Source organism: Sinohyriopsis cumingii, chromosome 17, assembly GCF_028554795.1.
Source record: "Sinohyriopsis cumingii isolate HCF-2022 chromosome 17, ASM2855479v2, whole genome shotgun sequence".
In the NCBI taxonomy this organism is placed as follows: Eukaryota; Metazoa; Mollusca; class Bivalvia; order Unionida; family Unionidae; genus Sinohyriopsis; species Sinohyriopsis cumingii.
The window spans coordinates 37,234,722-37,251,021 of NC_142977.1; the positions used below are offsets into that span (position 1 = coordinate 37,234,722).

Sequence of the window (16,300 nt, forward strand, 5' to 3'; positions counted from 1 at the left end):
CCACTTGTCTCACAAATGGTAAATGTTTTCTGCTCGTCACGATGTAGCCATCAGGGGAATCGCGAAAACCAGGAATAACGTCGCCGATGCAGATATCCTTCCAACGATTTACTGCCCATTAGCTATTACGTGAAGAGGCGATTTTACCGCCTGCGTACATTCGTATCGACATCGCTAAAGGACAACAACCCATCACCGTGGCCAGCTCAGACCAGGAGATGGTCTTCTACGTTGATCAAAATTAATGTGCCTGTGTCATTAGAAATTATATGCAGTGAAGGCTAGAGGCGTGGCGCGCAGGCAAATCTTGCTAAGGCGAGAGCAGCGGGAGGTGCAGTCGGAAACGGAATCATTAACCTCACATACGACTCAGACCCCATCAGAAAATAACGTGTATTGTGCATAAATACTTTAAGCGACTGTTAAAGTTATCCAAATCCTAATGGTATAAAAATAGATGGCGCCGAAATCAGAGACAATACCAGGTTCCTCACGTATACCGTCGTCGAAATACGTAAGGATCTCGAGGACGCTATCGTTAACACATACCATCTGAATATTGACACCACTGTGGAGTTAATCTCACAATGTTGGTACGTATAGGGACATACCTTGTTTTACTCACGGCTCAGCAACACAAAAGATTTGTACGATAATGCAACGCTTCACCTTGTCTATGACAGGGATATGATCACGAAGCAAAGCAAGCTTCAAGAAGAGTTTATAAAACTCATACGCATGTCACCATTGCAGTCGGCCGGCTCGGGTTTGGGTGGGGGTGGGGGAGAGGCCATATATTTTTTCTATCTGGAACCGCCAATAGTCAGGGGCGTTCCGACCAGAGACCATCTTTAAATGACCTGTGCTCGGAACCGCCCTTACATGTCATTTTTCAGTAATTGAAATGAACCTATTTTCATAAATTTTCTCAGAACCATCAATGTTCATACTGCTTGTATTTACCTTTGTGTTTATAATGATGAACTCGCTGACCACGCAACTGTACAACATCAATGGCAACCTCATCACGGTAATAGAGAATCTCTATGATATTGTCACTAGTGCAGTATACTTCAACGGCAGCACAGGGAACTGGTTTAGAACGACAGAGTCAGACAAGGTTGTCTGCTCTCTCCCACACAATTCAACATCTTTCTGGAGAGAATCATGGCAGACGCGCTTGAAAAGCATGAAGGGACGGTCAGCATCGGAGGCAGAACAATTACAACTTACGTTTTGCAGACGACATTGATGGACTAGCAGGAAATGAGCAAGAATTAGCTAGCTTAGTTAAGAACCTCGTCAAAACCTCTGCAGCCTACAGCATGGAAATCAGTGTAGAGAAGACCAAAATGATGACCAACAATACCATGGGCATCAGCACTGACATCAGGGTCCAAGGTACGAAGCTAGAAACAGTCCACAGCTTCAAGTATTTGGCGGCAACTGTAACAGATGAAGGATCGAAGCCTGTAGTACTCTCCAGGATTGCATAGACAACAGCAGCGCTGACAAAACTGAAGCCCATATGGAACGAGAAGAACATCGCACTCAGTTCAAAGGTCAGACTGATGCACTTACTGGTGATCTCTATATCTCTCTACGCCTGCGAATCATGGATCATAACAGCTGACTTAGAGAAAAGGATACAGGCCACAGAGATGAGATGTTTCCGAAAGGTACTCGGCGTCACATACAAAGACCATGTCACCAATGAAGAAATACGGCAAAGGATAATACAAACCACTAGGTCTCACAATGACCTCCTGATCATAGTGAAAAATTGTAAACTGCAGTGGTTTGGGCATGTCTCACGATCATCCGGACTTGCCATGACAATCTTTCAAGGCACTGTACAAGGAAGAAGAAAGAGAGGCGGGCAAAGAAAGAGGTTTGGAATATAACAGGCTTGACATTGAGCGACTCACAGAAAGACGGAAAATCTAGAGTAATGGAGGAATCTGGTTGTTCGGTCTTGTACAATAATATATCATGAACACGAATTACTTTTACATGTTTTCATGAAATAATCCTCAAGCAAAATACTGATTTTTTTCTCCGAAATTCCTGCTCGTGATGATTCGTGCTATAAGAATATACATGATGAATTTACAATCGCATGGTTCAGATAGAGTTCATTTGTTCCTTTTGGAACATTTGGAAACACGTGTTCATATTCACACAATGACTGTTTCTGCTCCAGATTGTGTAATATTTCTGAATTCCAATGAAAGATTATACCATAGTCAGTCAAGTCAGATTGCATTCAATCCTTTTGTATCCTCAGTGTGTAAAAAAAGTCCAACTAAATTGATTAAATAATTAAATGGGCTATATCTACAAACAATATTCCTTTAAATATTTATATAACAACGTTATTACTGTTTCAGCCTCCCAGGAGCGTTCATGAAATAATTCAAGTCATATACGTTTATTTTTATAGCATACGGACCATAAAAAGTAGCCCCAAGAGGATAATGATGTACCGATAAGAGAGCCAGAATTTTGTATATAATGTTCAAAATGAATTTCTATATTCTTGGATATATTGATATACCAATAGTCTTCAATATCTTTATGTAGTAATGGTCTTGAATGTCTTGATATTCTAATTTTCCTGAATGAGTTCACAATAATCACAAAATAATGTATTAATCCAAATGTTAATAAGCACTTTGTAATTCCAAGGAATAACTGAAATAAATAATTCCTCTGCAAACAATTACTGATTTCAAATACTGATTTTAAAACAGGATTCAATAATTTGTTTACAAAATCTGTTTCTACATATTTCACTTGCCTTTCGAGCTAATGAGGTGTTCTGAAAAACATAATTATTTAAATATAAATTTAATATGCATAGACTTATTGCAAACAAGGTTGGTCTTTAACTCTTGCTATTTAAACATGTCTGTTTCTAGAATATTCTGAAGTAAAAGGTAATGCAACATGTACATCTGCAACATATATATTATATATGCAACATACAAACATGACAAAAGTTAGGTATGCATAAACTATATCTACAGCCATCAATCAAAGACAAAAGTCAACCGCACAATATAAGTTAAATGACATAACAAGTGAGACAATAGCTAGCCATAAAATATATAATTATTCGAGTGGTCTGCCAGCATACCGGATATTTCGCAGAAAATATAAATGATCCAGGTGAAGAATATGTTTTTCATTCTCGACAGGTCTGACGCTCTACTGGCTGAGAATAATTTCCTTCCTTGAAACTGCTGATAATAAAAACATATTTCATACACTTCAGCGATAACATTTCCACAGCAGCTGCTGTGTTGACATATACGATATGAGAGTGACGTACTTTTATATTGCACCAACAAGTATCATAGTTCCGCCTTGGATGAATAAAAATAGCAAGATTTTCAAGATGGTTGCCATGGCAGCCATATTCGATATCAGAGTTGGATAGTTTCTATTTGGTATCAATTAATACATCACAGAAGTCTTTAGTGAACGCACAACGTCGGTATGACCAGCATTCTGAATGAAATAATGACATTATTTTCAAGATAGTTATATCAGTCATGGCATCGACACATTTTTCATATATGGAAGAAAGTCTTTCAGTGTATACCCCTTGATGACATGGCCGGTCATTCAATAGTAATGATAACAAGAATTTCACGATTATCACTCTTTCATTAAATATCTGAATGGCACCATTAGAACCAATATATGTTATCGCAAAGTCCTTGAGTGAAACCAAAAAGTATTCGACTGGTAAACAGAATTTAGTCAGTCCTTTGGTTAAACCGACCACCATCATGGCGACCCTCTTTCGCAAGATGGGCCTGTCCGACACTGGAAGGGAATGAGCTAAAGATTACTTCTTAATCCATCCTGGTTATTATACAGATATGTTATGTTTTAACTCGATACTGGTGTGTTGAGTCCAATGTAAATGGCTCTTGAATCCACCTACTAGATAAATCAGCGCGAACAATTTCTGTGGACACCACTTCAACACGTTGATTTTAAATATTATTTAAAAATGGTAACAACGGAATGTTGGTTTATATCCCATTTATTTATTAAAATTGCACTGATCATCACTTGACATTAACATACAATTTAATTTTGTATCCAGATGTTATCGGCTTGAAGCCTCTTTGAAGGTCTTAAATTGGCTCTTCTTTGATCAATATGAATGTTACTCTTTTGGCAAATTGACAACCACAGGGGTTTTGTTTTCGAACAAATCATGCAAGAACAATTTTACAATGAGTATAAAATGGCATCGGTTTGCTACTTTAAACTCTTACCTTGCAATCTCGTCCTTAGAAGAACATCGAGGTGGGTAAGAAAGATCTTCACTCGAATTTTGCTAAGTATCTGCCAGACAAATTATTCGGCAGATTTTCCTCAATGCTCTGACGTGACTATGAATAAAAGGACTTGTCGAATGAATTTTTTTTATCATTTTCTGCATATTGATACGATTTGGCATGTATGTATGCTTTGGTTATGACTGGTCATCCTGTTTTGGGTCGGGTCGTATACGTTTATTCAAACTGTATATTGATTAGATTTCTTACAAACTCTTCTAAATGTAACTTATCTTGGGTCAGATTAGAGGCGGCCATATATCTTTGTCATACGTGGCAATAATCTGACAAATAGCCTCTTTATTGACAAAATGCCAGACATTTTCTATGATTACATGGAAAGTACTGAATTGAAAGATCCAAAGTAGCAGGGATTAGGGAGGTTTTTTTTTGGCAAACACTTTGCTATGAAATTAGGCTATGTATGTATGTATGTATGTATGTATGTATGTATGTGTGTGTATGTGTGTATGTAAAACTGGGAGTGACTGACTCCACACTCGTCTTAATATCATGGTTATATGTAAATAGCAATGCGTACCATTACGCTGTACACAAGAACAGAAATTTAGAATTTACAATATAACAAACAAAGCTGTTCGGTACCACATTCTTGCCATAATTTAAAAGAAAACTGTGTCAATAGTTTACATGTGCAAGTAATAAAAACATTGCCTGAAATTTGATAAATGAGGGCAGACAACATTTTCTTCTTCAAATCCGTTATTTGATTATAATGCATAAAGTGTGACCAATACCTCTTAATTACAGCCCTCAGAATCTGTATCCATTCAAAGCTATAGGTTCTTTGCCGACATCTTAATTACAGATCTCAGAATCTGTATCCATTCAAAGCTAAAGGTTCTATGCCGACATCTTAATTACAGCCCTCAGAATCTGTATCCATTCAAAGCTATAGGTTCTATGCCGACATCTTAATTACAGATCTCAGAATCTGTATCCATTCAAAGCTATAGCTTCTTTGCCGACATCTTAATTACAGCCCTCAGAATCTGTATCCATTCAAAGTTGAAGGTTCTTTGCCGACATCTTAATTACAGCCCTCAGAATCTGTATCCATTCAAAGCTAAAGGTTCTTTGCCGACATCTTAATTACAGCCCTCAGAATTTGTATCCATTCAAAGCTAAAGGTTCTATGCCGACATCTTAATTACAGCCCTCAGAATCTGTATCCATTCAAATCTAAAGGTTCTTTGCCGACGTCTTAATTACAGCCCTCAGAATCTGTATCCATTCAAAGCTAAAGGTTCTTTGCCGACATCTTAATTACAGCCCTCAGAATCTGTATCCATTCAAAGCTAAAGGTTCTTTGCCGACATCTTAATTACAGCCCTCAGAATCTGTATCCATTCAAAGCTAAAGGTTCTTTCCCGACATCTTAATTACAGCCCTCAGAATCTGTATCCATTCAAAGCTAAAGGTTCTTTGCCGACATAGATGGGAGTAGGACATGAGTGTTCAACCTTTGTAATCATTATACTGCTCTAGGTCACAGCCTTTTATTCCATGTCTTTGCCCCCATTTCAAGTGCGAATGATAGCAACAGGTGCCCCTGACAGAAGAAGGTGATGTGGAGTGGAAGGGTGTGTCCGAGATCAGTAATCAACAACACTGTTACTATCAGACTACTCAATCACTCGATCGCAAAATTACACGAGTGATAATTATGGAACCCAGCGTAAGTGCACTGGTAACATGTACTTGATTACTACAGCCTGTAAATCAACAAAGCCCCTGCTCCATTTCTGTGCTCATAGTTTTCAGTGATTTTTCTAACAACACGGTCTCGAACCCTCCCATCGTTTTATTCTCCATAGCCATCGAATACAGGTTAGCAAGTAAAGTTCTACTTTGTGCTGTGACTGGACATATATTCGCGCATGCAACTGTTACATCATGTTATCGGCACCGCTAGTCACACGGGTACTGTTGATATAGATTCGCAATCAGCTCCAATTAATATACCTATACATGTACGACTGTTACAAGTGGATCCGAGAAATAAATCTAGTAGGCGTTGGTGCCTTGTTAACAGATCACAAGGTGTTGGTTCGTGTTGGTCATGTTAAGATATATCGTGACCAAGCAATTGTGGAACGATTTTATTGTGTACTTGCAGAACGGTTTTTCGAGTCGCTCGCGAAGACATTCCACATACATACTACTGTGCCGAAAACCCTTTATCGCCAACACACGTGAGACACCTTCTGCCTTCCAGACGTGTTTGCTGTATCCGACCACAATTAAATACATGTTCGTGGCGCAGTAGCACAATCATCTATAGGATTTCTCAAGCACTCATCTTTGAACTTAGCAACAGTTTTATATTTTTTTTAACTTAACAGTGGGTTATCTTTTGGATAGTCGCTGGTGTCAAACTCATTTACCTAGTCTGCGTACAATTCTTTGGTGGTAATATCGATGATAATTGAACAGTCGTCCATGTATATAACTTTGATGTAGTCAACATACCGCGGTTTGATCTTATCATAATAAAACTTGTACATTAATTGTTCGGATAAGTTCATCAATGACATGCAAATGTAGGTAACCAACCTCGAATGTTTTACGGTGTGAAGTAACGAGTCCACCATCTATGAACTTCCGGGACTCGAATGCTGTGTCAGCAATAAGCCTTCTTAGGGTGTCTTGTTCACTATCACAAACAAAGTCGAAGCAAATACATTTTCGAACATTCCCATTTCGCAGCTTTTGTGTGCAGATCCGTATTCATTTTAATGTACGGGACTATTCATTATCTCTGAAGAAACATATACACCAAATAGATTCGTGCCTTACCCAACTGCAGATATAATTCCAAATTACGTATTACTACATACTAGTAGTTGTTTCTTGTTCTAATGCTTGGTACTTGCTTAACACATTCTGCATACTTGCGTGTAGTATCATGGGTAATCTCACACTAATACAGGACAGCCACTAGAGGTTCACTGAGAACGCTTTCAGTGCATTTAGATAATCGTTATAAGCTTTGGATTTTCCAGGCAAACTTAATAAAAGTACCCGATATGACTGTAACTGTATTTGTAAATGTTTACACTTTAGTTACTGATCCACTTAAACCCGTCAATAGGCACTGACTGCATCATTCCCCACCCATAAAGAACATAAAAACAAGCAATCCAAAACAAGGAAATGAATGGTTCTTAGTGTGTGTGTGTGTGTGTGTTAAGGGAACATCTATATAGGTGAAGATGAGAAAACAACTTAGGGTTTGTAAATTAATTATTCTTTGTGTACAGTATGTGTGTGTGTGTGTGTATGTGTGTGTGTGTTTGTGTGTGTGTTAAGGGAACATCTATAAAGGTGAAGATGAGAAAACAACTTAGGGTTTGTAAATTAATTATTCTTTGTGTACAGTGTGTGGGTTGGGTGTGTGTGTATGTGTTTGTGTGTATGTGTGTATTAAGGGTACATCTATAAAGGTGAAGGTGAGAAATAATTTTAAGATTATGTATCATACACCTGCGCAGGTGATCATGCAAAATCCTGACAATAAAGCTTGGTGGCGCGAATATACACTGCAACTTTTTGGACTGTGACGTCGTATTCGTCAACGTTTGTGTGCTTGGTGCGCGTTTATCGATATGGAAATTCCGTTATGAATATAATAAAACATATGCCTATCTATGTAGATGAGCAATTCCAACCCAATCTTGGTTTTTGAAAGCATTGCATCCCAAGCCATTCCCAGTGACGAAACATTGACTACGGGATCAAGCTGTTTACAGGTATGACTGGATATTCAAGACATCCAGAAGCAAAGCACGTTCGGGCGAAGACACTGATCATGACAGCCACCAAGATTTTCCCAGACATACGCGGACCAAACACAGTCGCTGGCGTAGATACCGTCACTAGACAACGATGGATGGAATACATCGATAGTCCAAAACTGAGTTTCAGTAAACTTGTCTCAGCTGCTTATGTACTCGTAAGAATACACTCCCTTTCTAGGTATCAACTTGTTACGGTTAATGGTATCATACCAACAAGTGATTGTGAAACAATCATAGCTAAGGTTGCTAACTATATTGTCCAGACTGGAATTCAAAAACTTTATCGAGTCAATAAACTGTAGCGGACCCACCCGAAATTCGTGGATTTTCGTATGCTGTTCGAGTTTCCGCTTATTGGCGATTTTGATGCTGTTTCAACTTCTTCCATTATCACGTTTCCATCACACCCATACAAGTTATCTAGCAACACAAGGATTTTCAGTTTTGTTTTGGTAAATTCGCAACTATATATTGCATGCATTACGTGCCGCTCCTTGACAGTAATACCAGTAATACGATAACGGTCACGCACATTGTATCAGTGGAGCTAATAGCGCAATCAAAGTTCCAGGAATGAGTGGCTGTGGTAATCTCGCGAACGTTATCATTGGTCATAATTATGTATGCGGGCGATGAGACCTGGTGTCTGATGCATTTAGCTGACCTCGAGCAACTTAAAAAAAAAAGAAAAAATCAACCGTGTCTTGGCCAGGACACAACAATGGTGACACAACTTTCCAGTCGCATTCAACTACAGCATGGGACTTGGTCAGTGATTTACATGGTTTTTTAATCTAACTCAGATAAAGATCTGTAGGGACTTTTATTTTCCCCCATACCGCACTGATCTTCGGAAAATATTAGTCAATTATATCAGTGAGCTCCTGCTGCCTTTTCTGATATCCAACCCAGGTAGTTTGAACGTAGGCAGTTAGTCTTCGGTGATTAAAAAAAATCAAGAAAATGCCTTATATATCTTACACCTTCTATTCTGAAACTCTCTCCATAGTGAATCACTGATTCTTTAACAGAATTTACAGAATTCAGCATCGGACCTCACATGGTTCAGAACGTTTTACTGTCTCAATGACTTTGTTGTTTTCTCGGATCATTTTGTGCATTTTTATGTTCCTGTGCTATTTCAACGATAACTATTTTATTACTTTACCCCTGTTCATACATTTATCTTAATGTAATTTCTCTTGATATTCTTACGTTTCTACATGATGTTAAAACCAATCCAAAGGATCATATTTACCACCACAGGAGGCTAATATGTCAACGAAGTAAGTAGTATAGCAAAATAGTGGTTCTGACTCACCTAGCTCCCTGCGTCAGCATATTGGGTGAATCCCCCACGGATCCGTACTACCACGGGGTTATGGGTTCTGACTCATTTTTGTGATCGATGGGTGTTCTGGCTCACTGCATTTTTTAAGTCCGTGCGCGATTGTGTGAATGAGATACCGTATTTTTTTCTTTTGTTAACGAGTGGTATGGGGATGCGATGTCATTGTGAATGGAATATTCTCGTATCATCGATGCTCTCGATACGGTGAGAACAAACTTTTATCGACTAAGCAGCATCTTGTATATCCTACTGGGCATGGGTGAATGAATGATTCGGATCAGGCGAGTGTTCATGTATTTTTTCAAAGATCGCTTCCGAGTCAAAGTCGACATGAAATGCATGCGCGTATTTTCTGTAACAGTTATTGGACTGCAGCGTAGCAAATGAATGGTTTGTAGTTGTTGACAGCATCCCGACGTGACGTGGTCGTGTAGCTTTTGCTGTTGAGGAAAGCATTGTAAGCACCGATAACAGAAATATTCATGATTTCTAATATGCGTATATTGTGGTCGACATAACCACCTGAAGTCTCTCATGTCCACGAAATGGTTTTGTTAATAAAATTAATTTTTCGCTGTGTTGTGTGGCCGTTTTGGATACCAGCATGGAGTAAACAAATCACTATTTATAGCCAGCTTTCTTTTTATCGAGTCCACAACCGTTAATCGATAATCCATACTTGACCGCTTCAAGTTTAGGCACGTCTTTGACAGCCGCCGGAAAGGTGATACCGGTGGTATTGATTGTATCAAAATATGGTTTGTACATGGAGACGCGATCGGCATTGTTCTCTGCTGGATGACAGAAATCATCGTTGTTAACGTTGATGCATGCTTTTGTGGCCACTACCTGTTCTGGAAGTGGCACAAATTTACTTTCACGCATCGGTGTAAATTTGGAGGTTTGAAACAAGACAATTGATTCCGGTGAATACTCATGCCGATCCTAACTCCTGATAATTTTCAATGCGACTTTGGGTAAATTGCCATGCGATTTCGATGCAGAATTCGTCGCTGCGATAAACGATCAGCGATTTTTATTAGATTCACACGTTGGTGATATTTTGTTCTCACAATTTTGATGGCCGTGTTTTCCTAGTTCTACATCAACGGTAGGTTTTAAAATGCGCTGAAGAAGTTTGTTATCGACTCCTTGTTGAAGCACGTGCTGATAATCGTAAATGAATCCTTTATCGGCACCTCCGTATGCTTTTTCAGTTTGACTTGGTTGGTGGACGCTTTGCTGCGGTCATCGGTGATAACTGAGTTGTCTTTGTGATCTTATCGCGTTGCTGGCGAATGGCACGTTTGTCGATTTTTTGTAGTTTTTCATCGTTGCAAGTTAGAATCAATTGACTGATGAAGTCGTGCTGAAGACGAGGGAATTTTGAGGATTTAACAGTTTGTTCAGTGAGCGCTTTTTACTTGCATCGCAAATCCTTCATAGTGATAATGATTTATCGCCCCAGCATAGCTTTTAGATCGCTCACGAGCTTACTACATCAGAACATCTTGGCATCGCCTTTATGGTTCTTCTAACTCAACTCGTGTAGAGATGCATTTGATCTTGGATATGGAAATGTGTTCCAGAACCCTACCCCATGCACCAACCGAAATATTCCCTCATAAGCGACGAACATTATCATGTCGCAGGATAAAATCTTTCTCTAGCTGTACCACTATTTTTTGTAGAATGTTATGCTCCACTGTATAGAAAAAATTTCACGATGGCTTCCTCGATATCTATTTTTTTACGATGACGTAAGTGAGATATCGGTTTTGATCAAATTGACCGTGGTTAACTCTGTTGAATGCGTCAGCCATTGATCTAATTTAAGGCAAATATAATTTTAAGAGGTTTTTTAAATGTAATTTGCACTAATGCATTTAATGCAGCGCAGTCTGATCAGAGCCGCGTCACAAAACATGTTTTCTGCATAATTCCACACGCTGCTATCGCGTTAATAAAACATGTTTGTGTGATGCTTCCTGTGTATTCGTTAGCGTCAATTTGAGCGTCACAGAAACGTTATTGCGAACAATTTGAGCGATTGCTTCATTGAGCGCTTCTGGATTGTGCAAGATCACGTCGGTGACAAAGACCTCGTCGGAATCGGAAACATAGTTGCTGTAGTCAGAACTTTTCTATATATAACAAAAGATGATAATCCGTGACGTACTTGTTATCGTAATATTTGTCGAATCGGCTCGGCGAAATTAACCCGCACTAGTTGCCCACCATGTCCACGATGGTCGACGTTTCACATCTCGCCGATGAACAATTGTTTGTCAAATGGAGCCCCACGAAAATACAAGTATATTTTATTGAACATTTTCTGATAAGACAACATGGCCTGCTTGGTGGCAAAAAAATGTTGTCCTCTACTCGTGGCTTCATGCGTTCATTATCGTTTGTGAAGTCATTCCGGCTTCGGACACAACAGCATCATAGGAATGGACTACTTCAGCGGTGGACACGACGAACTGTGTCACCGATATTACTGGTTATGATTATGAAAGTCAGGAAAGTGGAAAAACAAAGAAAACTTTAAAAATGGAAGAAGAGTTGAAAAAAAGACTTCGTGAGGAGAGGTTAAGGAAAGTGGAATCAAGACACCTCCTAAGACTGGACAAGGCAACCGATACCACAAAATCCAATCGGTTTACTTTGGTATTGTTGTAGTCTGAAGATTTGTCCATTCGGTCAAAGTTATACCAATTGTTTATGATGTTTTTTTTTTTGAACGTTCCTCCGTTCTCTAGTTTGATTGCTCTCTTCTTGTTTGCACTGTAGTAGATGAATTCATCTTCTATCTCCCAGTTGCATTTTACATGTATTTCCCAAATTATATAAATTTCCATATATTTGGCTACTTGTTGAGCGCTATTGCACCATATTAAGAAATAATAGGCCTTGGATCTAATAATTTGGAACAGTCCTCCATGGTTCTTTGTCAATCACAATGCTAGGCTTCTGATTGAACTTAGATTGGGTTGTTATTATATGTGAAAATTGTTAGTAGAATCTGGTGATAAGGGCTGTTGTTCGGGTATTTCTTACAATCTGAGCTCTCTGTCCCGCCCTTAGGGTATATCTTATATTTGTGTTTTTTTTCCTCGCCCTTCTCTTTTTGCTTTTCATGTCCAGTCTTTGTTTCTAGTGGTGATTTTGTTGGTTTGATGGTGTTCTTTTGTTTACCGTTTTCTGTGCTTTAGTCTGGTTGTTGTCTTTGGGGATCCTGCTGATGATTTGATTATTTGTTTTCCCTTGGTTGGTTCTTGCCTTTTCCTTCTCTGTCTGTTTCAGGCGTTTCCTTATGTATGGAGGGTTCATCGGATTTCCAGTACGGATTTTCTAGTTCTTCCAATTAGCGATCAATTTCCTCCAGCTTTTTCCATAGTTGATTTAGAAGGTTTTGGTTGTTGTTTGCTGTGGATCCCTTGGTTGTTATTGACCTTGTTGAGTCGTTGTATCTGTTGCTGTTTTTACCTTAGTTTTGTTAGTTAATAACTTATTTATCTTTGCTGCCTTTTCGGCAATCCATACTGTTGGTTCTGTTGTTGTTGATATAGCTGCGGTTAATGACGTTTGTGTCCCAGTATTTTCTTCTATTTGTCCGATGGCGTTTGTTTGTTTTGTAGTGTTTAGATTTTAAGGAATAGGTATCGGTGATGACGGTAGTGGTATTGTTGCTTGCTTCTATGGGCGATTTAATATATGTTGGTGTTACGTCTTTAACGGTTGTTACCATTTCTTTACGTGCACCTTGGTATGGTTGCATATCCTAGTGTTTGCTTTATTCTGTCATGAGAGCTGTTGATAGTGTTGTTTTCAGTGTTAGTTCTATTCCCTCCATTGGTTCTCAGTCTCCTAAGTAATTTGTATCTGTAGGTAAAGAAAAGAAGCGGTTCGATATGGAGACAATTCGTTAGTTCCACCTCACGTTGTTAGACGTTACAATCCAAATAAGCACACATTAGTTTCGGCCTAGTATTAATCAAAGCGGTCTGTCCACCAGATTTTTTAAACTTTAATGGTGTTCATGAGTTCGAGAAGATGTTCCCTGGTGATGCATCACAAGGCCTTTATCGTAGATGATGTGATGCGTGCCGTCATCGGATAAATATTTTTGTTGCTGAGCTGTAAGCTAGACCTGGTCGGGCCCACGTCCTACTTTGAGGGTCGTTAATTCCACCATGATGTCAATGTTGTGCAGGTACGCAGTTTTCGATGATGACGTGAGTACGTACGATTGCCTTGTTTCCATATACCTTCAGGATTGCGATAACATTAACAGTTGTCTAAAATAGTCGGTTCCCATACACAGTACAACCTGACGATGTCTGAATCATTGGTGATTCTAATGGCCACGATCCCATAATTCTTGCTGCAGCTCTTTTGTTAACAAAATCTGCATGTGATATATGCCTACTTCTTTTTCTGGCGACAGGCACGTTGCAAAAGCTTGTTTCAATAATAAGAATAACTTCATCTAGCGACTCATGGATGTCAACATCACATCTGTAATGAATGCTTCCTGGAATATTTTTATATTAGAGAATGGTATTAAAATAATCAGACTGGATTTGCATGAGCAGCTAAGTGACTTTATTTTACGTTACCGTATCAAGCAAACATCAGTGGAGTGGTGTGATTTAATTTAGATGACCATCGGAGGGTCTGAACTGACTACGGTCAAGGCTGCTGCCCTATTGATATATCAGTTCTAATGTGACTTTAGTATCCTCTCACTGTGGTAAAATTGTATCGATGACGCTACCTTGCCTTTGGGGATTGTGACTGACGCATTGTGAGGGACAGAAGAATTTTATTATTGGAATTCAAATGACAGATTGTGAGACGCGTGAGACATGTCTGATTATTATTCCATTTTTAATGACAAATGCTAGTCAGAGTTTGTCTGTTGAATCCGTCACAGGATAATATAACATCGTGTTTGTTCTAGTTAACTAATTATGTTTGATAATATCCTTCAGCATGTTCAGAGTTGCCTTCAGATTAATAGTGGTTCTATGTACCTGTAAACTGATAAAATCTTAGAAACTTCGGACTCGTCATTGAATTTATGACTGTACTAGTAAAGATAATAAAATGGAATTGCAGTTCTTTCCACGTTGAGGTTCACCTTTTCATACTTTATATTATTTCACGATGAATTGTTTTAGGGATGTCAGGATGTGAACAAACAATAGTGGCTTATATCGAAACGTCGTGATTTCTGTGAACAATGTTTCTCTGCGACAAATTCTGCCACTACTAACATTAACCATATACCTAAGTGCGAGTGCGATTACTAGCTGCCGCAAGTTAAGACTATATAGAAAATGATACGCTTCCGCGACCAAGCCCGGATCGATGTTTCCATTCTGGTTATTATTATTGTAACGCCTCATTGGCTTTGTTCTTATCAAAAAGCGTGTCCGGTTTGTCCTTTCCATGGGTATTTACGGGTTTCATGGAGTTTTCGGGCAGCGTCATGATTTCCATATTGGCGGGGATATCTTCGTAATAGATAATATAGTCCTAGAAAAATATGTTTGCTTTGTCACACTTACACCCAGAGAGCAACATCTTTTAAAAATTATTTTTTTTACATATTCTTTTCTTGCATACGTGCTCAACCCGATCTTTCTTTAATCATTTGCAGCCTTAATAGCACCCAACCGTATTTTTCCCGTGACCAAAACGCTGAATTCTATGTCATAACGCAAAGTCGCCACGGAGTTCAGTTTGTCGAGAGTTTCTTGCATATGTGATTGTCTAATATCTGCCACAGCGACGAAATTTTTTAGCCCATGTCCCGTGATGCAGAGCAGCAAATATTGCAGGATTGTTTATGAGTAATTATTTTCATAGGGTGTCATAAGCGTCTTTGGTCTTTTCGTCCACGTGTTCATCCTCATGTTCGGATAAAATATGTAGTCTCATGACATCGCCATGCCTACAATACCGGTCATTGCTTTTATACTAATAGCATCATAAAATATCTTTCACCGAGAACATCTGGAAATAAATGATCCCGGGATACAATAAATTTTGTACCTCCTGTATTTCAACGATTGCGCGTACAAAGTGAATTCCTCGAAGGCGTTTCCGCTTGTGGCCGTGCTCTCGTACAAAGTAGTATATGTGGAATCTACTTCTGTTTTTTGCTCATAATCTCCAATTGGTCATTTTCTCCGTGTGTAATTTCATCAAGTGTAATTTCATCAAGCGAACTCTAAAGGGACCGTGACCTGAATTCAAAAATTAGAATAGGCCACGAGTGTGATGCCGTCTTTGACGCTGTTAGATTGATTAGCATGTTTAGTAAAGGTAAAATAGGCTTGCGTAGACATCGAATACTCTAAAGAAGTGCTTGCGCTACAATCCATCCTGCTCCAGGTGTTGAATGTCAGCGATGGTATCAGGTCCACCTTATTTTTAACTTGGAGCTCATTCATAATCCGTTAATGGGCGTTGATAACATGACTCTAGTTTATTGTAATCCATACTGAGTTTCCATTGCATGCGAATGAGCCATCACGATTTTGTAACTCACCCAATGATCCTGCGCTTGCGAACTGTGGTAAGTAATCCGGTAATTACATGCTGTAACATATCGATATTTCCCGTCATGAAGTCTCTGGATTGTTTTAGAGTAAATGGTGAGATGTTTTTAACTCGATGGCCGTCATGTCGAAATTGCTCTCCATTGGACCATATCAAGCTTGTTTGAACGCGTAATCTTTGATATTTTTTATAGCTCA

General features: G+C 38.9%; 1 protein-coding gene across 1 annotated transcript in view; it reads right to left on the reverse strand.

The window, feature by feature from the left end:
• The window catches only part of LOC149778441 (uncharacterized), a 38,009-nt gene extending 33,541 nt beyond the window's left edge, over positions 1-4,468 (reverse strand). Inside the window, exon 1 of the mRNA XM_089939274.1 lies at positions 4,296-4,468. The gene's annotated coding sequence lies outside the window, so the exon portion shown is untranslated. The remainder of the gene's footprint in view (positions 1-4,295) is intronic.
• Positions 4,469-16,300: the final 11,832 nt, after the last annotated feature.